General features: G+C 54.0%; 1 non-coding gene across 1 annotated transcript; it reads left to right on the top strand.

Annotated features, from left to right (window-relative positions):
* The first annotated feature begins 6,671 nt into the window (after window positions 1-6,671).
* On the top strand, window positions 6,672-6,776 carry LOC142862553 (U6 spliceosomal RNA). The gene has a single exon (XR_012913626.1). It is a non-coding gene; the product is annotated as a U6 spliceosomal RNA (small nuclear RNA).
* Window positions 6,777-24,288: the final 17,512 nt, after the last annotated feature.

The raw sequence follows: 24,288 nt of genomic DNA on the forward strand, positions 1-24,288 counted from the left end.
CGTCTCTACTAAAAATAGAAAAATTAGCTGGGTCTGGTGGTATGCACCTGTAGTCCCAGCTACTTGGGAGGCTGAGGCAAGAGGATTGCTTAAGCCCAGGTGTTTGAGGTTGCTGTGAGCTAGGATGACGCCACGGCACTCTGGCCCAGGAGATGAGAAAACTCATCTCTGAAATGGGAATAATCTCTTCCGTGTGCATGTTTTAAAGACCCTATGGGGAAAGTTAAATGTCAAAGGCACTCGTCAATGTCGAAACACTACACACACGTAATGATTGCTGCTGGGACATTCTCAGACAACAGGGCAGGGCTGACCACCATGATGACATCCGAGACCACAGCTGCCATGACCCTGGCATTGCAAGCCCTGCCTGCCTGCATGCTGTTCCTGAAGCTTGGAAGAGCCTTCTTTGCTAAGAAGAGTTTTCTGCCTTTCTGGTCCCTTCGTGCCCACTGTCATCCACACCAGACTGTAATCTTGGACAATAATGTCTTTGATTCATTCAACAAACACCACTGAGCACCCACCTTGTACCCGTCCTTCTGGGAACGGGAGCGGACGGCGGGGGTGCTCTGCCCCGTTTTTACCCGGCCTTTGTGCTCGTGTCCAAGGTTGTGTGTGCCCAGCTCGCTCCGGCGCCTTCCTCCAGAGACTGCCCTCGGGCCGCAGGAGCCCGTCACTGATATCTGCGACCCCACAGCACCACCAGGGCAGCCCTTAACCGATGACTCGTGGGGTGGGGGGGGACAGAAAGCCCAGCCGCTCCTGGGCCCAAGGCAGGACACACTCGAAGGCATCACTTACCCTCCAGAGCTCCCCCGGGATCAGGCCGGGGCTGAACTTGGTCTAAAATCTCACCCTTGCTTGGCTACTTCCCCCTCCCAGCTCTGAGGCCAGTTTCTCCCCGGAGCACTTTCCTAATAAACGCCTGCACGTGGATCCTCATCCAGAGCCTGATTCTGGAAAAAACCCCGCCCAGGACGCACATGTTATTATTATCCATACACGGCCGTGCCGCCGAGACAGCGCTCCGGCTGCCCGCAGAGGCTGGCGTGCCACCAACCGAAGACTGTTTCCTCGGCCGGGAGTCCTTTTGGGGAAGTGCTGTGTTCATTCGAGCGCGCGTCTTAGTAGGTTCACTGGGGGCAGAATCGATTCCTAAGGGCGTGAATGCTGCGGGCGCCAAGACTGTGAGAAAAGAGGAGGAAACTGCTCCATATGCCACAGTGAGGGGGATTTGTTTGTTCCCCAGATTGGAACACGAAGGGGGGTGCCAGGACCTGAACGGGGAGGCCAGGAGGAGCATGCGTGGTGTGTCGCCTGTCGTCCTCAGCAAGGGAGTGAACCGAGACAGCAAGGAGCTGAGCCCTGGAGAAAGCACGGGGAGGCTTTGGGCCGTCTCAGACCAGGCAACCAGGGACATTTGAGGCCAGGCTGCAAGCTGCCGCCAGCACCCACCAGGAAGACTATAGCAGCCTCCTACGTGGTCTCCTGCTTCTAAGCCTGCCCCTCCCACACCATCCACTCCTCACCAGCAGCCAGACTGAGCCTTTAAAATGCAACTAGGTCTTGACACCTAAACTCCTGCCGTTCCGAGTCCAGTTCATAGCCTGCCTCTGTTTAAGACCCTCCGATGGCTTCCCGTTGCCTTTAGAACAAAATCCAGGGTTCTCACCCTGGCTTTCGTGACCCTGTAAGATCCCTCTTTCTGACCCTTGAACCGTGCCTCTTGCTCCCACCCCGGGGCCTTTGCACTGGCACTTTGCTCTGCCTCGACTACCCTCTCACCCCCATGCTCTTCTCAAGGCTGGGTCCTCCGCATCATTCTCATCATTCAGTTGTCAGCTCAAGTGTTACCTCCCCGCGTGAGTCCTTCCTTGGCGCTCTGTGTATTCCAGCACCTCCCCCCTCAATTTGCGCCACATAATTCTGTATCAGTCTCTTCGTGATGCTTTCCGTCCTCTGAACTTGAACCGCTGATTTATGCATTCCCTTGTTTATCGTCTCCCTGGTCCCAGAATTGAACTTCGTGAAGGCAGGGGCCCTACTCTACTTACCAGCGTGTCCACGGAATCTGGCACGTGGCGGGCGCTCAACAAACATCTGTGGTGGGACCAAATGAGCCCCCGAGGGACAGGGGCGCCCCAGCGGCATTTGGGCAACATACACGAGCGGTGTTGGCAGAAGTGTGCGTGAAGGAAGGGCGTGCCACGTGCTGTCGGGCGCAGACGGGTCGGAGCAGGCTCCGCGGAGGGAGGACGTTGAGTGGAGCCTGGACGAGCTGGCCTGGCTCTAGTGCCCCATCGTTTTCCGAAAGCACAGAGCGCCTTCCGGCTGTGGGCACTCTGGTTCCGTAGATGCTGTTGCTCCCTCTGGGAAGCTCTTCTCCAACCTTCACCTGGCTGGTCTCTGCCCACACGCCACGTTTCAGCTTTTTTTTTTTTCCATATATATATATATATATATGTTTAGTTGGTTGATTAATTTCTTTCTATTTATAGTAGAGACGGGGTCTCGCTCTTGCTCAGGCTGGTTTCGAACTCCTGACCTTGAGCGATCCGCCCTCCTCGGCCTCCTCCCAGAGTGCTAGGATTACAGGTGTGAGCCGCCGCGCCCGGCCCAGGTTTCAGCTTAAATGCCCCTTCCCCAGCCAAGCATCCCAGACTACTGTCATCCGCATTAGGTCCTCCTTACTGTCCTCCCCGTAGGCACCTGCCGTAGTCATTCTCGGCACGGCTCCTTGGGGGTTCTCTGCTTAACGCCTGGCTTCCCCCACTGGACTGGCAGCTCCCTCAGGGCGAGGATTGTGTCTGTCCCCCTCCACTGCTGTATGCTCTGCACCTGGGGTGGCACCTAACACTCCCTAGATGTTCAGGAATTACCTTTGGTGGATGAACCTGTGGGCGCCCACATGGAAGACAGAGGAGAAGGGCATTCCCAGGAGAGCGAAAGGCGGGAAAGATCGGCGCCCTCGGGAAGTTGCAAACTGTTCGGTGTGCCAAGAGAACAATGGGCACCCAGAGAAAAGACATGAGATGGGGCAGGAGAGGCCAGGAGGTGGGAGGCCTGGATGGAACTTTCAGGCCTGGATGGAACCATCACCCCTGGTTTTCCCCACCAGCTGCACAGGTCTCTGTAAGTCTAGTCTGCACCTGCATTCCTTGAGTGATGAAGGGAGGAGGTTTGGTTTTCCAAGGTCGCCTGAGATAAGAGAAGAATCGCTGTGGCTGCGAGGGGAGGAAACCTCCCACATGGTGACAAGGCCACAGATAAGGAGGGAACAACTTGTTACTATGATGAATTGTGAACTGCCCCGCCGTGGGTCTGGACCGGCAAGACCGGGCAGCACACTCACCCCAGAAGAAGAGATCTAAACCAATCCCAAACCAGTTAGGTGAAGTTGTGTCACTTGAGATCATCCCATTTTCTCCCGTGACACTGGCTTTCTGGAGGAGGAGGACTGGATGGAGACTGGTCAAAGGTCAGGAGACTCCGGCAGGGAGATCCCATAGGAGCTGTATCAGTTTGGGCTGCCCTAACAAACCCCATAGACTGCAGGGCTTACACAACAGAAAGTTATTTTCTCACAGTTGTGGAGGATGGAAGTCCAAGGTCAAAGCGTCAGCGTGGTGAGGACCCACCGCCTGGTTCCTAGACGGCTGCCTTCTCTCTATATCCCCACACGGCACAGAGAGAAAGCAAGCTCTCCTGGGTCTCTTCTTACAAAGGCACCAATCCCGTCATAGGGTCTCCAGTCTCACGACCTCATCCAACCCTAATTACCTCCCAAAGGCCCTATCTCCCATCACAGTGAGGCTTAGAGCTCCCAGCTGTGAATTTCAGAAGGACACCTTTAGTCCGTAACAGGAGGCATTTCTGGTAATTCCAGTGGGGAAAGACTTGGGTTGCAAAGATGAACACCATGGTAATCGCCGGCACCGTTCCTGAAATATTTTCAGCTTTCTGCTCTGTAGGTTTATGATGGGGAAACCCCTCCAAGCCCTGTGTGGCTGAGCGGGGCCACGTGACTAGTTCTGCCCAATGAGCCGTGAGCAGAGCGAGCTTCTACCCGACAGCACCAGACCCTCCGTGGCACCCCTGGCCTTGCTCTTTCTCCAGGGGACACCTTGTTTCTGCTCAGCTCCCCTTTGCCCTCCCTTCCCTTCAGTCTAGGGAGAAGCCCCACTGTCTTCGAGCTCTGATTGTTCTAGACATTTTGGAATTCTCCTGAATCGTTTGTTTTCTCCAAAGGGCTTAGGCTTTTGGACACTCAAGGCAGGCAGGCACTTGCAGACTTTCTTCTGCTTTTCATATTGTCCCATCTCTCCCCTTAGGCAAGGAGCCCGGCCATCTGCTTAGATTGAGGTAGGAGGGATATAAATGGGGGAAAGCACATCAATCAATATTTCAGAAAATACTATTGACTCATCTTCAAATTCACGACTCGTGCTCTTGTCCTCTTTATTCTGTAGTCAACCCCTTCCTGTGAATGTTTTATTTTAGGTATTGCATATTCTAGACCTAGAATTTCCATTTGTTTCTCTCTAATTGTTTCTATTTTTGGCTGAAATTTCTTATCTTTTCATCTTTATCGTGAGCAGATTTCCCCCTTACATCACTGAGTTTTGCAAGAATAGCTGCTTTAAAAATACTTGTCTGCTAATTCTGACATCTGGGTCATTACAGAGTCAGTCTCCAGTCATTGTCTTTTCTTTCAAGAATGGGTCACATTTTCCTATTTGTTTGCATGTAGCATGATTTTTTGATTATATCCTAGATATTGTGAATGTTATATTGTGGAGACTCTGGATTCTGTTCTATTTCTCCAAAGAGTGTTGGTTTGGTTTTTTTTTTTTTTTTGGAGGCGATTAACTTGGTTGGGCTCGAACAGGAATCTCTGCCAGTTGGGCAGCAGCTCATTTTTCAGTTCTTTTCTTTTAGCTCTATCCGGGCTGAGTAAGGTTTGCCCTGTGCATAGATACTTCAGAAGCCAGCCAGAGATTTGGCAGATTTTATATAGAGAATTGAGTCTCCTGTCTCTGGCTCCTTTCCTGTATCCTCTGCCTCGCTTTCCTATTAGAGCAGGTGTCTATAACTCTGTCTTCTCCTCTTCAGGCCAGAAGAAATGCAGGTTTTCTATTGGAGTTTAAGCCACTATCACCCATCCTTTAGGTAGTTGAGGCTCTTTTTTATTTTTACAGGGATTAAATCTGTTACCCATGGGAAGGTCAGCCCAATAGGCACCTACTTGGCTATTACCAGACACAAATTTCCACATTTCACTTTAGAAAAGATGTCTAGCTCTTAAAAAAAAATCAAAAGCATACTATTTCACAGTAAAGGACAAGCCTTTACAAATACATGTATCTCTGTTCATAATTGTCTACATCGTCATTTTTCTCGTTTGTCAAAAACCCATGAAAACTTCATCTAGGATATTCAAGAGTCAAAGAACCATTTCCCACTTCACCTGCAGGGTTGGTTCCTCATTTTGTCCTCATTAGGACAAAATTTACTTTTTGTAGAGTAACCTCCAGCATCAAGCTCTTTGTTAGATGCTTTGCCCATTTAAATCACAATTTTACCCTCATTTTTTTACTGATGAGGAAACTGGGCTCACAGAGAATAGGTAGATTGGCAAGGTGTCCGGGTTATACAGCGATGGAGTTGCCCGTAGGTGACTGGGATGTTCAGCAGGGGCAGGTATGTCAGGTAAGAAGACATCTGCTGGGCCACGAACTTTAAAAGTCAGGTTGTGTCTATTTCCTCTAAACAACGCTATCCAGGCTCTAACCAGAGATCACAAAGCTAGACGTGATCGGGTAGGCGAAGAGCACTGGGGCCACCTGATTCTTTGCAGGGTCACCCCTCAATGTCACATTTAATAGAGTTCCACATGACTCCAGGTTGATGGTCCCGTGTAAACCACAGACCCATAGAGACTCCAGTCCCAGGCTGCTTTCAAATTTCCCCAATGTGCCTTTGTAAATTACAAACACCAGCCCCTTGCCTAATCTGCTGGCAGGGTTATAAATTGCCCTTTCCGGGGGACGACTTGGCAATGCCTTATTAAAATTGTTCAGACCCTTTCACCGAGGAATTTCACTTCTAGGAACACAGCCTAAGGGAACAATCACGGAAGCACACAGAGATTTATGTACAAAGATGAACATTGCAGCATCATTTGTAATAGTGAAAAATTGCAAAGAGTTGAAATGTCCAAAAATAGGGAATGGTTAAATAAAATATGATGCAGCCATACCATAGAATATTAATGTGCAGCTGTTAAGAATCATGTTCCTGGAGAATATTTAATGATGTAGAGAAATGCTGATGTATATAATATTGAGCTAAATAAAATAATGCAGAACACAGATCTATATAATATGATCCCATGTGTGTGGGGGGGGCTGTTTGCATGTACAGATATGTATGTATCTATCTCTGTATGTTTCTGAAAGAACATACAAGAAAATGGTAATAGTCATGTCTGGGGGTTGATATTCTGCGTGATTTTTAAAGTTTCTTTTTCATACTACTTTCTAAAATGACTATGTATTGCCCTTAAAAGTCCAAAAGAAATATTTAACTTGCAAATGCCATCAAAAGAAACCAGAGTATCAAAGGGCAGAAAGGATGGTAATATAGACCATTAAATACTGGAATTTCATGTTCGCCTCAGCGGCACATGTGCTAAAATTAGAAGGATACGAAGAAGATTAGCATGGTCCCTGCACAAGGATGACATACAAATTCATGAAGCATTCCATATTTTTTTTTAAAACACTGAAATTTCAATTCTCAGGGAGAATAAGGACAGTTCAAATCACATAATTAACAGCCATGGATCAGTTAACCTCTGCTACAAAACAACTATGAAATCTCAGTGACATCAGATGAAACTCACGTGCCTGTGACTGGCTGGGCTTGGCTGATCCAGCCGGAGCTCACTGGTGTATCTCTGGGCTGGCTGGGACCGGGCTGGGCCGGGCAGGGCTGGTGCAGCAGCTCTGTGCTACCTGCTTCCCATCCACTCCCTGGGAACTGCCCATGCAGGTCCTTCTCATGGTGACGAGGGAGGTGCAATGTGGCAAGTTGTGTCATGCAAGCGCTTTTCAAGCCTTCATTGGCATCAAACCTACTGCCATTCCATTGGCTAAAGTGGATCCCATAATCAAGGGGCAATCCTGCCTCTTCCACGGGAGGAGTTGCAATGGCCCAAGTCAAAGATCGTGGCTACAGGGAGGGGTGAAGAACTGGAGGCATTCATTCAACTCGCAAGCAGGCACCACCCTAGTTGAAAGACGCTCACACGTGGTGCGAGCTGAAACCCTGACTCAGCAGGTCCTCCTGTACAGCTTGAGACAGATTCCCCCGACTCCTCCAACACCGCCCAGCCAACGCTCTCTGTTCCAGGGATATCAAGCATGCCAACTTTCTCACTGACTGGCCATTTGAGTTTGTTGGTTGTTTGGTTTGTCGGTTGGCTGGTTTTGGCTTTTTCACATCACTCAAACCATTAATTATCTTTGGGATGCCTGCCAGTTTGTTCCACTGCATGTTTCACTCTAGCACTCCTGAAGAAGGACACAAGGAAAAATGACAATGTTCTGAAAGGAACATACAGGTCACTGCCACAACTTACAGGCAATACCAACCGGGCGCTCCAGGGCTCCGCTGTCCAAACGGCAGCCACTAGGCACAGGCAGCTATTTTAATTTTAATTAGTTAAAATCAAATAAAATTTAAAGTTCAGTTGCTAGGCCACACCAGCTACATTTCAAGTGCTTAGTAGACACATGTGGCCGGTGGCTACCGGCTGTCGTAACAGGCAGCACAAACATCGAACAGTCCCACCTTTGGGAACGTGCTAGTGGACAGCACTGCTCCGCAGAGCACCACTGATCTCGACTGTGATGCGGGTGGCGCCCCCTGGAGTTGTGCGATCCAGCAATCCCGACACAGCGGGCAAGATAACTCATGCTCAGGTCTCCTGGAGCTCCGTGCAATTCTGTCCATTTTTTGGCCAACATTTCTAAAGGCATTGGCTTTTCTCGTTCTTTCACTTAATAAACATGTACCTGCTATCCTACTTTAACCACGTCCCACCAGCCCAATCCACCCTGGGTATTTTTCACAGAGAGTAACGGGTTTCTCTGGCGTTCTAGTCCCACTGCTTGGCACCCTTTGGGGTCTGGCCCTGGACCATCTCCCCTTTGTCATCTCCCAGCGGTCCTTGCCTCACACTCCTGGCTCCAGCCCATCGGTAGTTCTACGTCTCTGGACTCTGGGACTCTAGGCCGCTGTCCTTGCAGCCAGAATGCCACTGTCCCGCTCATCACCTGGCCTTTTAAGGCTGAATTCCAGCCTGTCTTCTTGGGTGTGCCTTTCCTGACCACACCGATACAGATGCGTCGTCCCCTGCTTGTCTCTGTCCTCCCCCTGTGCTGCCATCACCTGGCTTCCCCCCCAGGCTGTGAGCCCCCTAAGCGCAGGACGTCTCATCTACGGCAGATTCCCGAGGTGGCCCTGGAGCCAGCCCCACCTGGGTAGGAGCCACCTGTCCCTCCCCTGGCTGGCTGTGCAATCACAGACAAGAAGCTCTAACTCTTCTGCACCTCGTTTTCCTCATCTGTGAAATGGGGTTGACGACAGGCACGTGTCGAGGGTGTACTCATCGGGCTCCTCCAGGGAAACAGAACCGATAGGTTATGCGTACAGATGGAGATTTATCATGAGGAATTGGCTCACAGGATTACGGAGGCTGAGAAGCCCCACCACCGGCCATCTGCCACCGGGAGACGCGGGGAGCCAGGGTGTAATTCAGTCCAGGTGGGAAGGCCTCGGAACCAGGGAGCCGAGGTGCACATTCCAGTCCCAGGGCAGGAGAAGATGAGCCGTGATGTCCCGGCTCGAGTGGTGAAGCAGGTAGGAGCGGACGACTTCCTCCCTCCTCTACCTTTTGCTCCATTCGGGCGTCGACAGCTTGGACGACGTCCACCCACGCTGGGGAGGGCAGATCTTCACTCCGGCCCCGCTTCCACATGCTGACCTCATCTCACTGCAGACATCCTTACAGACACACGCAGAGATAACGTTTTACCAGGTATCTGGGCCTCCCTGACCCCGCCAAGCTGACACATAAAACCATCACAGACGGCGGACCGGGATGACGTGGGCCAGAAACTTAGGACGGTGCCTGACACCCTGTAAGGGCCTGAGAGGTGCGGGCTCAATAAACACCCTTCTCCTATGAGAGTCCGGCATACAAGAGGTGCTCGGTTGCTGCTGCCTGGATTAGTGAAGTGATGGGCGACCCCAGACCGCTTTAAAGGAAGTCCGCACGGGTAGTCATAGCGAGGCAGAAGGCCCAGGCACTTTGAAACGGTCCCCGCAAAAGGAACTGGGAGCAAAAACTGCTTATTAACATCAAAGGGGAGCCAGGCGCAGTGGTGGCTCACACCTGTAATCCTAGCACTCTGGGAGGCCGAGGCCCACTCTGGGAGGAGAGCGATCTGGGTGGATCGCTCGAGGTCAGGAGTTCAAAACCAGCCTGAGCAAGAGCAAGACCCTGTCTCTACTATAAATAGAAAGAAATTAATTGGCCAACTGATATATATAGAAAAAATTAGCCAGGCTTGGTGGCACATGCCTGTTGTAGTCCCAGCTACTCGGGAGGCTGAGGCAGGAGGATCACTTGAGCCCAGGAGTTGGAGGTTGCTGTGAGCTGGGCTGACGCCACGGCACTCACTCTGGCCTGGGCAACAAAGCGAGACTCTGTGTCTTAAAAAAAAAACATCAAAGAGGAAGCGTAGCTCTGCATCTAGGGTGTTTTTCCCTTCAGCCACTTGCAGCCAGGGGAAAGCTCCAAAGTCCCATGAGTGGCTACCCCGCTGGCAGGGAGGCTGTTTAAGGGCTTCCCCAAAGGCTTCCCTCAGCAGACCAGCTTGCAGGTAGCGCACGGTCTGGTCAGAATGACCATCATAAAACTCCCAGCATGCATCGGCGCTTCCTATGTGCCACCGATTCTCAAACGGAGGCAACCTTTCCTTCCTCCTGCGGCCCCCAGTAGACATCTATCTATGTCTGGCGACATTTTTTTGTTTATCACAACCATAGGGCTGCTACTGTCATCTGGCGGATAGAGGCCAGGGAAGCTGCTAAACATGCCACACCGCACAGGACAGCCCCCCACGGGGAACAATTATCTGGCCCCAAATCTCAACGTCGAGGTTGAGAAACCCCGTTACGTTTCAAGGCATTGAGCCTTGTTAAGTGCTGCGTCATTTAATCCTCGTAATGACGCTACGAGTGAGACACTACCTTTGCCATCAGTGCTAATGAGGAAACTGAGGCTCAGGCAAGCACGCTGCCCTAGGTCACAAGCTGGGAAGGGGGAGAGACCGGATTCAATCCCAGCCACGGTCCCAGTGGCTGCCACATACTGGGGCCACTGCGCCCTCAAACCCCACGTGGTGCAACGGAGAGAACCCCGGCTCTGTCATCAGGCGGATCTGTGTCGGAAGCCTCTCTTGGTTACTCGGTGGCCCTCTGACCTGGGGCATGGGGTCCTGAAGCACCTGTAACATGCGGGCATGACACCCACCTCCTGGGGTTATTACCGGTGAACCCTGACAACCAATGCAGAGCGCCTGACAAACAGTCTGACACCCCTGAAACGGTGGCTGCTGCTGCGGCTGTGTTGTTGTCATTGTTGACATCACTGTTATTATTCCCACCGCGGTGGCGCTGGGGCCCCGGATTCCCTCCCACCCGATCCCAAGGAAACAAGCACTCGGTTCTGTCGCTGGTCCCAGCGTGCCAGCTGGCGCTCAGACGCCAGTGGGCTGCTGCTCCCGCTGCCAGGTTCCCCCTTGCAGAGGGAGCTGGCGCTGCAGGGGCTGCAGCAGCTCCCGGGGAAAGAGCCGTGCTGCTCGGGGACCCGCCACCGACAGCCGGAGCCATGCCCGTGACTCGGAGCACACGGCTGGGCCACGCCGGCCACTCCCTCTCCCCGGGGGTGCAGGCGTTTTTCCTGGTTCCTCCGAAGAGAAGCACCAGGGTCCCTGCATGCAGAAACCAGTAACCGGCTGGACCTGCGCTCAGGGGCGCTGCCGCCCAACACGGGCAGGGACGCCCAGGGCAGAGCAGAGCAGAGCAGAGCAGAGCGCTTTAGAGAGAGACATCACTTCTCTCCGCTACGTGTCTGGGGACTGCCTATCTTTTGGAAGGTGCCAAGAGAATGCAACAGCCAAACTGGAGGGAACATGCTAGAAAGTTCCCAAAGCATGGGAGCCAATGTTGATGAAGGCAGTGCTTTCGTGAGTCCTCTCAGGCCCAAGACCGGCTTCATCTCGTGTCACTGCCACCAGTGATAATAAGACCCAGCATCCCAGCCCCCTGCATGTCAGGCGCTGTCGTAATTGCATTGCGTGCGTCGCCTCCAGCCCTGTGACCCGAGCGCCCATTCGCAGGGCTGTTGTGTCCGCACGTAAAAGATGCTTCAAGGGAGACAAGCAGGGAGCGTCGTGTGTGCAAGCACCTGCCACTATCGTCATCGCCACTGCACAACTGTCACTGCCACCTGCAAGCACCTGCCACTATCGTCACCACCATTGCACAACTGTCACTGCCACCCTACAAGCACCTGCCACTATCATCACTGCCATTGCACAACTGTCACTGCCACCCTGCAAGCACTAGTCACTATCGTCATCGCCACTGCACAACTGTCACTGCCACCCTGCAAGCACCTGCCACTATTGTCACTGCCATTGCACAACTGTCACTGCCACCCTGCAAGCACTAGTCACTATCGTCATCGCCACTGCACAACTGTCACTGCCACCCTGCAAGCACCTGCCACTATCGTACCACCATTGCACAACTGTCACTGCCACCCTGCAAGCACCTGCCACTATCGTCACCGCCATTGCACAACTGTCACTGCCACCCTGCAAGCACCTGCCACTATCGTCACTGCCATTGCACAACTGTCACTGCCACCCTGCAAGCACCTGCCACTGTCGTCATCCCCACTGCACAACTGTCACTGCCACCTGCAAGCACCTGCCACTATCGTCATCCCCACTGCACAACTGTCACTGCCACCCTGCAAGGTAGGTGTCCTCTCCCTGGAACAGGGTGGCGAACTGAGGCTCAGAGAGTCTGCGTTGCCCAAGGTCACTGAGGAGGGGAGAGGATGCCATGGTTACGCCAATGGCCTGCGGCGTTGGAACCCTGGCAGGGCTGCCGGTTCTCTCCCCTCCGAGCTTTGGTTTCTTCTCCCGCAAAATGGAGGGAGAGATTCAAATACGGGTTAAAGTAATGAATCGGCCTGTTTGTTTTTGTTTTATAATTATAAAAACTGAGCTCTGGGTTTTAGAAAGTAGCAATTTTGTGTTTGCTAAAGACTGAGCCCCCCTGCCCTTTAGAAAAGGGGAAAGGACTTTCTATCCCTAAGGTCGTGTTGGCTCTGTCGCTAAGGGTCGGTAGAGGATTAGCGTGACCTGCCACAAGAGCTACCGTGAGAGACACGCTGTTGGCAGGACTCGGGTTTGGAGGGAGAAAGGGATGGGGGGGGGGGAAGGAGAGGGAGGAGACCCTCCTCCGCTCTCCGCCCCTGCTCCACGGCAGCCCTCTGGGGCAACAGAGGCGCCCGCCCTACGGTCATGCATTCACCCCACGTACAGGCGCCCCAAGAGCACGTGCCTCCCTCGGCCACAACACGCCCCACCCCCAGACAGCCACAGACCTAAGGCAGCCTGTGGCCCCCAAGCAGGGCAGTGAGGAAGACCCCCACACACACACGGGGGGAGTTGAGGCGCTCCCGCCTAGGCATTCCTAGCTGAGTCGGTGGGAGTGGGGGCCGCTGTGCCATCAGCCACCACCATGGTCACTATCATTTTCATCATCGTCTCAGCTTGGGCTGCGGGTGGGGGAGGGACCCTCTGAACTCTCCCAAGTCCTTCTAAAGCCCCTGCCCTCCAGCGGTGCCCTCTTTCCTCTGCCCATCCAGGCGCCTGGAGGGAAAATCCTCATGGCTGTTTACCTCCCACCAGCCATGCAGGCTGGCCGGCAACCCTCCGCTGCAGGGACAGAGCGGTGCAGGCGGCGGCCAGGTCCCCGCTCGCTCTGCCCCTGCGGCAGGGGGGCGGTGGGGGGGGAGGCCGAGGCTTTTATACACAAAGCAGATGCACCATAAACTCATACTCCCCGGGCACAGACACTCCGGGGGAATTGCTGCCGATTTTACCCACTCGTTCCTCTGAAAATAACTGCACACACTATCTGCCAAGTTTCCGGAACAGAACAAGTGCTGAGGAGTAGGGAACTGGTGGAGAGAAGGAGTTTGGGGTAGTAGGAAGTAAACCACATTGCTCTGCCCGACAACGGGTCTCTAAAAGAAAAAAAAAAAAAAAAAAAAAGGATTGGTAATGGATTTTATCATGTCAAGTGTTTTTTAATAACAGCAATACTAATTGCTTTCATTTTCATAAAGCAGCGACTCTGTCCTGGCTCTGTGCTTTTATACACAATGCCATGTGACTCTGCTGGTGCTGTTAGTGTCCCTGTCTTTACAGATGAGTAAAGCCAGGCTCAGAGAGGCTCAGTGAGTTGCCGCAAGGTCACACAGCATAGAACAGCAGAATCACGACTCCAAGCCAGGCCTCTCTGACTTCTGCACTCTTTCCGCTGTACCCTGCTGCCTCTCAAACACTCCGCTCACTTGTGCCTCCCAACAACGGATGGATGGAAAGAGAGAGAGAAAGGGCACTGAACATACCTATGGCGAATGTAAAACCCATCCCTACCACCCCTTTTCTAGATGAGGCGGCTGAAGCTCCCAGGGGTTGAATAAAACTTTCTCCAAGTCACTCAGTCATTTGAGATCGGAGCCCATCTGTCAGTCTCTTAGTGGCTGTGTGTGTGTGTGTGTGTGTGTGTGTGTTTTGAGACAGAGTCTCACTTTGTTGCCCAGGCTAGAGTGAGTGCCGTGGCGTCAGCCTAGCTCACAGCAACCTCAAACTCCTGGGCTCAAGCGATCCTGCTGTCTCAGCCTCCCGAGTAGCTGGGACTACAGGCATGCGCCACCATGCCCGGCTAATTTTTTCTATACATATTCGTTGGCCAATTAATTTCTTTCTATTTATAGTAGAGACGGGGTCTCGCTCTTGCTCAGGCTGGTCTCAAACTCCTGACCTCGAGCAATCCTCCCACCTCGACCTCCCAGAGAGCTAGGATTACAGGCATGAGCCACTGTGCCCGGCCAGTGCCTCTGTGCTGAGGGTTCACCACATATCAGCTGCTGCCCTCTGGACTTAATGGTGAACGAGACAAGCTCTGCCCTCGTGGAGCTTAAAGTCTGGCAGGGTGGACGGCCTTAACCCAGTAGTGACAGCCAAGGTGGGTCTGCGTTGCAAGAGGAGGACACGCACAGGGGACAGAGCTGACCTCTCTGGTGGCCAGGGAAGGCGTTCTTGGCAGAGAGGGGTCTGGGCCGATGCTCTCTGGAAGAGCGGGTGTCATCCCTCGGGCTGCTGGGTGGCTGCAGGAGACTTGTTAGGGGGTGACCGTGGTCACCTAGGTGAGGCGCGATGGTGGCTGGGACAGGGAGGCAGCCGTAGGGGTGGGGAGACGTGGGTGAATCCCCACATGCCTGAGAATTGACAGGACTTGGTTGGATATGGGGGTCCACGGTGGCCTGATGTCCTGGACATTTGGGGACTGCCCCATTTTGAATGGGATAGTTATCTGTTGGACCTGACGTAAGCCCTGATTCTTGGTTCAGAAACGGCAGTCCGCTTAGCAATTACAGGCAGGTATCCCCACTCCCACCTTGGTATTTGCTCCTGTCCTGTCGCGGTCCTTTATACGAGGGGACTGCCTCTGCAGAGAGGCACACAGCTTCTGAGTACGGGTAAGAACATCCTTCATTCGTGGGCCCATGATGGCAATGCCCCCCAGAGACGTTCGCATCTGAATCCCCAGGACCTGTAAACGCGTCACCTCGCATGGCAAAGGGACTTGGCAAAGGCGATAGAGTTAGGGAACTGGACATGGGGACATGCTCCTGGGTCATCCCAGGGCCCTTACGGAAGGGAAGCGGGAAGGTCGGAAGGAGGAGTCACGATGAGGAGGCAGAGTGAAGCGTTCGGAAGACGAGGAAGGGGCCGCGAGCCCAGGGACGCAGGCGGCCCCTAGCCGCTGGGAAAGACAGAGAAACGGATTCCCCCTGGAGCCTCGGGAAGGAACACAGCCCTGCCGACGCCTTGATTTTAGCCCCTATACAGCGCATTTTGGACCTCTGACCTCCGGAACCGTAAGGTGATGAACTTGTGTTGTTTTAAGCCATGACGTTGGTGCTAACTTGTTACAGCAGCAGCAAGAATATAACGCAACGGGCTTCCTAGTCCAAGGGAGAACTGCACTTCACAGGCAGCAAATAAAGTGATGTTACTGCAGGTCAGTATCGTAGCCACGCAAGGGGAGATGGAAAGGAAGCAGCAGGGGAGGGGACGGACAGAGACGCAAACACAAACAGGAATAAGAGCAGAGGACAACAGACACCAACAGCAGGCGCGTGGAGTTAGGTAACTCAGCCCCGCCGGGAAAAAGACCCGCGGAAGTCCTAACACCAGCGTGTGAACGTGACCTACCTTGGAATAGGATTGCGCAGGTGCAACGGGTGAAGTCGGTGTGAGGTCTTGCCGGAGTGAGTGGTCTGTAGCCCGGCATGATCGGTGTCCTCACAAGAAGCGGCCACGTGAAGGCAGAGATGCAGGCAGAAGGTCGTGTGGCCACAAGGCCTCGACTGGGGCTATGCGGCTGGGAGCCAAAGAGCCTCAGGTCTCTGGCACTCCAGGAGCAGCGGGGAGGAGACGAGGAAGGGTGCAGAGGGAGAGGGCCCTCAGAGGGGAGGAGACGAGGAAGGGTGCAGAGGGAGAGGGCCCTGCAGGCTCCTTGATCTCAGATTTCTGGCCCGCAGAACGGAGAGACGGTCAGTTTCTGTTTCTTCCCTCAGTCCCATTAAGTTCTATGGCTCTGTGATTCTGATAGGGCGTTAATGTCTACTGAGAACTCCACGTGGTCACATAAACTCCCTTTAGAGCTGGAAGATCCTCTAGAGCCGTATCAGTTTCTGAAGAACGCGGAGAGCAGCGACTTCCTGGAGAAGACAGATGGTTGGGAGGGGGCACAGCAGTGCTGGGGAGAACAGCGGTCCGGAAGGTCTCCGAGCGTGTGAACCCCAAGGGACATCCCCAGTGACACGGCCCAGTGCCCGTGCAGATGATCGGGCCAACCCGAGGGTCGGCTCAGCCTCAGACTCCAGCCTTGGCTCTGTCCCCAGCCCGGGGAAGGCGACTCAGCTGGAACCTCGGGACCGTCGCGTGAGCAAGGAGGGTTTGAGACGAGGTCAGGGGCGGACGCCGGGGCCAGGCTGGCAACTCAGCTGTGGGAAGGTCCATCGTGAGACTCAGGATCTGGGGGCGGAGGTGGGAGAAGGGAGAGGTCATGCCCTATGGCAGGGGGACATTGGACTTGTCTCGAGACATTTTTTTGGCTGTCGCAACTCGGGGCGGGGGAGTATTACCGGAATGAGTGGGAGGAGACCAGGGAAGCCGCTCAACACCTCACAATATGCAGGACAGGCCCCCGCCCCCACCAGAGAACAAAGCATTATCTGGCCCAGGATGTGAGCGGTGCCACGTTTGAGTAGCCCTGCCCAGAGTCCATGGGCATCCGGGCTTGATTGGTTTTTTACATGTGTGGCGATGGAAGGTAGAAAGATAAAGTAGATGGAGGGGTGCGTGGCTAGCTGGATAGATGGAAACACAGATGTCAACACAGGGCGCTGTCAGTCACCAGGTCACAACCAGGACAGAGAGACTTCCGGCTCGAGCCATTTCACTCACGTTCTACGTTGAAGACCAAGCACATCTTTGATACAGTTACAAGATCTTGCAGGAGAAAAACGTGATCACTTATAGGCATCACAGCTGCGGGGGAGGGGGGCGGGGGGGGGCACTCTGTGGTCTCCGCGTCTTCGGGCTCTGTTGCTCATCTAAAGGACGCGAACAGCATCGAGGACGGGCCACAGCCAGGCTGCAGGGTGGGACGGAAGCACATTCCCTGAAGACTCCCAGCCAGGGCAGGGGGTGCGTTATGTACTCCCGCCCTTCTGCGTGGCACTTGTCATGCGGTAGCCGCTGCTATTACCCCCCGAGAATCATCCGCCCCCCTAGACCATAAACTCCATGTCAGCCGGACCCCATGTGTGCTGTGCCCTGCGGCACCTCCGACCAGGAGCTGGGGTGCTGGTCACTTGTTTGTCGAATGAGTAAGCGACTGTGGGTCGTAACTGCGCTGTCTGAACCAGGATGCCCACAGAGGAGGCTCTGACCCACGCGCCAGGTTCCCAGAGCACAGCCAGAATCCAGGCTGCCTGCAAAGACCGGGGCTGCCGCCCGCGGGGGTCGCCGTTTCAAATGTCCGCTTACAGCTGTTCCCTTGTGCCCCAAAGCCCAGGGGCCGCTTTGTCTCTCTTGCTCCCAGCCACGTGCGGCCCAGGGAGGCGCGTGGGAAAGGGTGCTTGGGCGAGCGAGTCAGGGCCGCGCGCCACTGGGGTCTGAAAGAAAACCGGCGCGGCTCGGGCGAACGTGTGGACGTGTTTGGCATCTTTATTTTTCTTCTAAGTACCGATTACTCATCCTGGGCCCAAATGGTGGCAGGTTTCCTCCCCAAGGGGACAGATTGCAGAAACGAGAAGAGCGAGGTGGGCAGGGGAAGCTGAGCAGGGGAGGAGGGAGGGCTGGATGGCGCCTTTGCCGCAGGCAGGACCAGGCGAGCCCGGGAGCGGCTCCCTCCGTCCCTCCGGGCCAGCTGCGGCCTCCCGCAAGGTCATCTGCAGCGGGCACAGGCTGGAACGCGACGGGGCAATAAAAGTGAGTCATCGTCACCCAGCGCGAGCCAACTCAGGCGCCCGGGGCTCAGTGAAGCGTGTCCCCAGTTACTCAAATTCTGGAATGGGTTTTGCCCGAATAAAGGGCGTACGAATGTCCCTGCCCGTAAAGACCGGCTGCTGTGCAGAGCCAGCGCAGCTGACGGACCTTTGAGGTGCGGTGATCAGCTGACAAGCACCCCCTGAACGAGCCTCAGGCTGGAGACAGACAGCACCATGCCCTGGAGAGACATCTGTCCTCAGGCTCCTAACGCAGCTCTGTGGCTGCCTTGCTGTGTGCCCTTGGGCAGGGACGTCACCTCTCTGATCTTCACGCCCCTGAATGATCACTGAGGGCACCTTCGCACTCTGAAATTCCATGCGACAGCTACAAAGAGCCCTGTGGGTTATTCATTCCAGGGTTGACGGTGGCGTTTTAACAGGGAGTGCCCGTCCTCTCAGTGGCTTACTGGTGACGGGCACAGTTCCCTGAATCCAGTTGTTTAGGTGTCTCTTGGTCTCATCATTTTTTCAGCTCTGTGACCTCAGATAGGTAACTTAACCTCTCTGGGTCTCTAAGATACATTGTCATTGCAAGGATAACATAACCAATGGAAAGGCGTGGCAAGTCTTATCCCAAATCCCACATCTTTGGAGTGGATTTTCCCATTGTCCCGGCATATGTAGGCGGAGGTTTCTGGACCATTCTGTTTGGGGCAGGAAGTTGAAGCATCACACTGCCCGCTGCCGCTTGCCCCACAGATAACGATTTGCAAAGCCCCCGAGCCGTCATGCTTCCTTGCTCTCGTTATTACACATTCTCTTCTTCGCAAACCTATTGTGATCCAGAACTATCTAGTCAATTCATTACTCACTTATTCTCCATCCCTCTCCACTACATTTAAGGTCCAGGAGATCATAGTCTTCATCTAGTTCTTAACTGTCTTCCCAGCAACCAGCGTAGCACCCGGCACGCACAGGTGCTCAACACACCTGCTGCTGAATGAATGAATGCATGAATGAATGCATGAATCGCCCTTATCTAGCTGCTTCTCACATCAGCCTTCCCAAAGTGTCTCCATATCCCCACTTTGCAGAAAAGGAAACTGAGCCCTGTGGGGTGGGAGTGACCCAAAGTCACAGGGCAGTGACGGGTACCCAGGCCTCCTTGCCTCCGAATTCCACCTGTCACCCCCTCCCAGGAAGGTGTTTGCACTTTAACCAGAAAGTTTTGGTGAAAGCAACAGCACCAAAAAGAGGTTAAGGTCGGGGGCTTTGAGTCTGCCAAGCCCATGTCCCATCTGAGCACTACAGCGGTGGTCACGTGACTTGACTCGGCGCTGACTTTCCCCATCTGCAGCGTGAGAATAATGCAACTAATACACCCCTCGTAAGGTTGGGATTCGCAGGACGATTAAGTGCCCTTTGCACAGTGCTGGGCACATGGCAGGTCCTCGATAAACAACTGCTGTTATTTATTGGTTGCTACTTCTGCTACGCCCTTGTCAAATACCCCACTCTGCCGGCCTCCCTGCCCAGCTCAGCACTTTCTCTCTCCTTCCACTCCCTCTTTCCCTCTGCCATCTCCAAAGACGGGCGTCCCGGCCCCCGTAGGAACCCCCGACACAGCCCACAAGTGGGGACTCGCACATGCGGCCTGGTGCAGCCCACAGCCCTCTGTTCTCCGTTTCGGGCTGTGCACCTGGCTGCCCCCGGCCCCCCACCCCCGCGCCCTGGTCCTCCCTGACCGCCCCCTCCACCCCCTCGCATGCATGTGGCACGAGCAGGCACACGTGTTCCCGCCGCATGCGGAGCCCGCACCTGTGGGAGGAGAGCCAGCCCCGGCTGCGCTGCGGCTGAATCAGGACAGCAAATCTCGCCACCCCCTCACTCCTTAATCCGTTGCAATCTGGCTTCCTCCCTACGCCACCCAAACCTGCCCAAGCCAGGGCCACCAACGACGCCCACTCTCCCAGCCCAGCATCTTTTCCATGGCCCGAGGGTGCCACTTAGGAGCATTTAAATTTGGTGACCGCTGCCCACGCCACCACCCTCCCCTAACTCCCTTCTCCGCCCACTTCTCCGCCCCTGCCTGCTCCTGTCGGCTCTTTCTCCACCTCTCTGCCTGTGCTTCCCGTTCAGATCCACTCACTCCCACGCTCTTCCTCCAACCAACGTCCCTGGAGCCGCTGCCCTGTGCTGGGTGTTGCTGGGTCAGGGTGAGGAACAGGCAGACCCTGAGGGGGCCGTGAGCTCACGCTCTGCAGCGACACGGGGCTGCGATCGAATCCCAGCTCTGCCGACCCGCTGGCTGTATGTCTTTGGGCAGCTTGCTCACCCTCACCGGGCCTCAGTCGCCACCTCTGTAAAATGGGGACAACTGTGGGATTCGCATGAAGGCCTATAAAGTTTTTAGCACGGTGGGTTCCCACTGTCGCCCCACCCCACTGCACTTTCTGCGCAGCATCGAGAATGGTCTTGAAACGTAAATCAGGTCTCGGCAACTGCTCACCTAAAACCTCTCCCAAGGCATCTCATGGTTCTTAGCATAAAATCCAGACTTTTCGTCACAGTTTATGAGTCTCTCATGATCCTCTGACCTCATGGTGGGTCACTCTTCCCTCGGCCCAGAAATTCCAGCCACGCTGGCTTCCTTTAATATCAAATATTAATTTGGAATATTAAAACTTAATTATGAAATTATTTAATATACTAAATTCAACAGTTTAATTTATTTTATTTATTTATTTATTTATATATTTTTTTTGAGACAGAGTCTCACTCTGTTGCCCAGGCTAGAGTGAGTGCCGTGGCATCAGCCTAGCTCACAGCAACCTCAAACTCCTGGGCTCAAGCGATCCTCCTGCCTCAGCCTCCTGAGTAGCTGGGACTACAGGCATGCGCCACCATGCCCGGCTAATTTTTTCTATATGTATCAGTTGGCCAATTAATTTCTTTCTATTTATAGTGGAGACGGGGTCTCGCTCTTGCTCAGGCTGGTTTTGAACTCCTGACCTCGAGCCATCTGCCCACCTCGGCCTCCCAGAGTGCTAGGATTACAGGCGTGAGCCACCGCGCCCGGCCTCAACGGTTTAATTTAAAATGTCGCACAGAATACAGCAAGCTCATTCCTGTATCAGGACGATGGCGATGCTGTTCCCTCTGCTTGGAATGCTGAGCCCCCCCCCTTCCCTCCACCCACCCCAGAGCCCGGGCTCCTCCTGGCAGCCCCTCCCCAGGCTTCCGGCCTCAGCCTTGCCGCCACCTCCCTGACCGCTAGGGACAGACACTGTGGACGTCCTGAGGCCACCGCCCCATCCCCGCTGCTGGGGACACTGGCTGCGGGAGGCTCACAACGCAGCCTTCTCCAGGGGACCGTCCGCCTGGCTGCCCTGACCTCCCTTCCCCTGGGAGCCTCCCCTCAATAAGCCACCCGCACAGTCGTCGTCTCCTCAGATCCTGCTTCTAGGGAGCCAGCCCCAGACACACTCGCTACTGCTTTATCTTGCTTCTTTCAAAGCACTTACGGTTATTCATTAGGGAAAGCACCGGGCACATTGCTCCGCTGTCTCCTCCACGACAGAGGAAGCCCCACCAGGGCGAGAACAGCACCTGCTTCCCCCACCGCCCCTGCCCCACACTTGGCGGAGGACCAGTAGCAGGCGCGGGCTGGCCATTCCTTGTGCTTCTAGGGATTCTTCTCTGGTCCCCCCTCTCAGCCTTCTAGTCCTCCGTGTCTCCCCTCAAACGGTCCTCTTAGGATCTCAAACTCAATGGGTCTCGGCGTTGGTTCGTCACCTGCCCCTGGAAGACGAGCTCCTCCCGGCCTTCTCTGTCTCTGGGGGCAGCACCAGCCTTCCGGTGCCAACGCTGGAACCCGAGTGCCACGTCTCACTCATTCGCCTCGGGGCTCCCCGTAGCCAGTCCGCGCCCGGACCTGGCCAGGCCGGCATGTGCACGGCGTCCCCTTCTGTCCTCGCCCACACTCCGGAATCCCAGCTTGAGACCAGCCCAAGCCCAGAGCCTCTTGGCATAATAGAAACTCCCCACATCTAGTCTTCACCGGTCCTGCATCCATCTGGCACCCACCTGCTGGACTAATATTCCCAACACTCGCCATGAATCGCATCCCTCCCTCCAACAACCCTACGAAACCCACAAAGCCACGTCCCCATGCCTTGCCTTGGCTTGGCCCTCAGAGTCTCCAACAATAAGTCCTCAGGCCGCCTCCTTCCAGCCTTGTCTAATACACTCAATGATAGCAGAAACCTGTACTGGGCTCCAGCGGGTGCCTGGCCAGACTGCACACCCCCCAGACACTCACAGCCTCTGCCAAGTATACAACAGGCACTCAATAAATACTTGATGAGGAAATTAATACAGCATGCCAGGCACAGTATCTACATGACTGTGTTTCATCTGCATGACAAGCCCGTGAGACAAGGGAACAAGGGCTCAGAGATGCGGTAACTTACCCCCAACCACCCAGCTAAGGTTGGTAGCCAGGTATGACGAATGCAAGACACTGGCACGTGACCACCATGCTCTCCTGTCACAGGTCCCCTGCACCATGCTGCAGCCCAACTGGCCCGTCCATTCCCTGTTTCCCAGAGTTTGCTCAATCTGGACCTTTCCTTGCAATGCCCTCTGTGTTCCTGAATATTCAGATTCTTTATGATACAGCTCAAAAATATCATGCCTATTGAGAATTTTTTTCAGATCCACTCCCAGCCATTGTGTCTTCCATCAAATTCCCAACACACTCCCACCCAATCCCCATTCATGGATTCACACGTTCACTCAACAAACATTTCCTGAGCACCAACTTTGGGCCAGGCCCATGCCAGGTGCTTGACATAAAGAGCTGGATCAGACACAGTCCCCTGCCCCTCTGAGCTCCCAGTAAAGTCCAGGAGTTCATCCATCCATCCATGCATCCATGCTTCCATTCATCCATCCTTCCATCCATCCATGCACCCATGCATTCATACATCCATGCTCCATCCATGCATTCAGGCACCCATGCATCTATCCACTCATCCATGCATCCATCTGCCCATCCATCCATGCAGCCATGCAGCCATGCAGCCATCCATGCAGCCATCCTTACATCCATGCACCCAAGCATTCATCCACCCATCCATGCATGCATCCATCCAGTAAATACTGACTGAGCTCCTCCTATATGTCAGGCATCATTCCAGGGGCTGGGATTATAGCAGCAACAAGACAGTCATGGTGTCTGCCCTCATGGGGCTTGCATTTCAGTGGTAGAAACAGACAATAAATAAATAATAACCCCTAATGTGTATGGAGGACTTACCATGTTCTGGCTGCCGTGCTTCATATGGCCAAACCAGCAGCAGGGGAGTTCCCCAAATTGGCAACAGGGGAGTTCCCACAAGGGAGTGCCCCAAACCCTCCCAAAGTGGGACCAGCTGGGATTCCAAAGAAAGAAGCGCTAAACACCAGGTTGATCAGTTCAAAGCATGTATTAGGGGAACTTACCTACCGAGGGCTACAGCAATCTTCCCTATGGATGGCGAGAGAAAGGGGGTGTTCTACCCAGGTATGTCCACAGCAGGGGGCTCGGGGCATGGAGTTTGTATGAGGATTTAAGAAATTTGGCTCAGAGCCGGGGCCTGTTTCTTTTAGTGCTTGGAGTAACAACCTAGATACCTTTATCAGTACCTGGGAATGTTCAAGGCCCCAGTTTGGGTTCAGTCTTGCTGGGGAAAACCTGCAGCTAGCCAGGTCACGGTGCAAGCACAGCACTCTGTGATTTCCACACTCTTCCAAGCACATCACAGGTCCTACTGATTTCATCCTCATAATGACCCTTTGCTGTTGGTACTATTATAATCCCATTTTATGGATCGGGGAAACTGAGACTTGGAGGGGTCAAATAAGAACCAAATCCTCAAGCTGGTAAATGGTGGACCAAGCTCCTAACCCAGGACATAGAGTCTATGCTCTTAACCACCACGCTAGACTGTTTCCCCCGTAATTAGCCAAATAAACAAGAAACATGTCAAACAGCAGGACATGCTCTGCACAGAAATAACATCAAGTGATATGAAAGAGACGGCAGGCAGGAGCAGAAGATGGTCAGAGAAAGCCTCTCTGAGGAGGCGACATTGGAGCTAGATCTCAACTACAAGAACATAGGAATTGCTTTTCAAACTTTAGGTACTGCAGAACCTCCCGGCAATGCAAACATGTGTACAGATTCCTGAGCCTCATCCTAGATCTACTGTGTTGAAATACAGTGGTGAGGGCTGCATTTGTTTTCTTGTTTTCCTCCAGGACATTTCATAGTCAGGCTTAGAAGCCACAGGTTGAGCGAC

This window comes from Microcebus murinus, chromosome 19, assembly GCF_040939455.1.
Source record: "Microcebus murinus isolate Inina chromosome 19, M.murinus_Inina_mat1.0, whole genome shotgun sequence".
NCBI classification, from domain to species: domain Eukaryota; kingdom Metazoa; phylum Chordata; class Mammalia; order Primates; family Cheirogaleidae; genus Microcebus; species Microcebus murinus.